We start from the raw sequence: 2,074 nt of genomic DNA, 5'->3' as shown, positions 1-2,074 counted from the left end.
ACCATTCCACCTATCGATCAAACGCCCCCCCGCCACTCACTCCCGAGGAGCCAGCGGGCGGCCGGCCGTCTGACAGGTGGGGCGGGGCCTACGGCGGGGAGGGGCGGGCCTAGGGGCGGGGCCTCCGCTGGCCGCCCGCCCATCTGCGACGGGCCCCGCCCCATCCGCGCAGCCCGGCCCTCCACACAGGGGAAAGGGCCTCATCTGCTCTTGAACCGGCCTTTTTCTCTGGAGGGTGGGGTAATGGTCCTCATTCATTCAACAAACACACGTCCAGCACCTACTATGTGCTTTGCCCCATCCTAAGCCTTTGAGATACAACAGTGAAGAAACAAGATCCCTGCCCTTCTGGAGCTAGACATTCTAGTGCGCGACTCCGGCGATACAAGCCAATTATATGTGTTGGAAGGGGAGACACTTTATGGAGAAAAAGAGCCCGGCCTGCGTGGCTCAGTGGTTAAGCCTCGATCTACGAACCAGGTGGTCACGGTTCGGTTCCCAATCAGGGCACATGATGGGGGTTGTGGGCTCCATCCCCAGCGTGGACCGTGCAGGAGGCAGCCGGTCACTGATTCTATGTCATCATTGATATATATAAATATATCCCCTTCCTCTCTGAAATAAATACAAATATATTTTAAAAAATTAAAAAGAAAAGAAAAATAGGGCAGAGTAGCAGGGGATTGGGAGAGGGGAGGCAGCACTAATGTACTGAGTGCTGGGTGCTGGGTGAGTGCTGGGTGCTGGGAGCTTGGAACCCAGCTGAGCGTGGAAAAGAGACAACCTCCCTCTCCCCCCTCCTTTGGGAAGCGGGGGGACAGGAAATCAAATAAATACATAGGATGATTTCGGATACTGATAAGGGCTGTAAAGGAAATAAAACGGGGTGCAGCATGGCTACTGTAACTGGGAAGGGCTCCCGGAGAAAGGCGAAAGGTGAGAAGGGGTGAGCCTGGGAGGGGTCTGGAGGAAGCTCTGATGTCCGAACTTGCTGCCCGGCCACTTGAGGAACAGAAAGGGATCGGTGTGGCCTGAACCAAGAGGCAGGGAGAGTAGGTCAAGGCCCAGAGAGGCAGCAGGTGGGGCAAGATACCTCCACCGCCCTCCGCCCTCAGTCAGAGGCTTACAACGCCCTCTGATTTATTTGTATTTTAAAATACATTTTTATTGATTTCAGAGAGGAAGGGAGAGGGGGAGAGAGATAGAAACATCAGTGATGAGAGAGAATCATGGATCAGTTGCCTCCTGCACACCCCACACTGGGATTGAGCCTGCAATCTGGGTATGTGGCCTGACGGAGAATAAAACTGTGACCTCCCGGTTCACAGGTCGACATTCAACCACTGAACCATCCCGGCTGGGCAAGCGCCCTCTGATTTAAAACAGCCTCCGCTAGCCGGGCTGGCATGGCTCAGTGGTTGAGCATCGACCTGTGACCCAGGAGGTTAAGGATTATTATTGATGTTTCTATCTCACTCTCCCTTCCTCTCTGAAATCTATAAAAATATATTTAAAAAAAAATTAGCCCTAGCCGGTTTGGCTCACTGGATAGAGCATCGGCCTGGGGACTGAAGAGTCCAAGGTTCGATTCTGGTCAAGGGCATGTACCTTGGTTGCAGGCACATCCCCAGTAGGGGGTGTGCAGGAGGCAGCTGATCAATGATTCTCTCTCATCAATGTTTCTAACTCTCTATCCCTCTCACTTCCTCTCTGTAAAAAATCAATAAAATATATTTAAAAAATAAAATAAAATAAAACAGCCTCTGCTAGTCACATGGGAGAGCCTCTTTCAAGGGGAATTTGGAGAAGTTCAGAATTTAAAACACACTTTTTTTTTTAACCCAGTAGGAATTTCTTCTATAGATAGACTTGGAGAGGGGAGCAAAGATACTGGCTTGTGGACAGTTACTGGAGTAGCAAAGTCTGGAAGTAACCTAAATATCCTCCCATACCATAGGGAACTGGCCGAATAATTACACAGCATCGCTCAACGGAATACCGCACAGCAGTGGAGACAAATCTATGAGCCTACCTATATATAGTTACGTAAAGGTATGGAATGACCTAAATGTAC

This window comes from Myotis lucifugus, unplaced genomic scaffold (genome assembly GCF_000147115.1).
Source record: "Myotis lucifugus unplaced genomic scaffold, Myoluc2.0 scaffold_2039, whole genome shotgun sequence".
Taxonomy (NCBI): Eukaryota; Metazoa; Chordata; class Mammalia; order Chiroptera; family Vespertilionidae; genus Myotis; species Myotis lucifugus.
Note: the sequence above shows the minus strand (reverse complement) of the source record.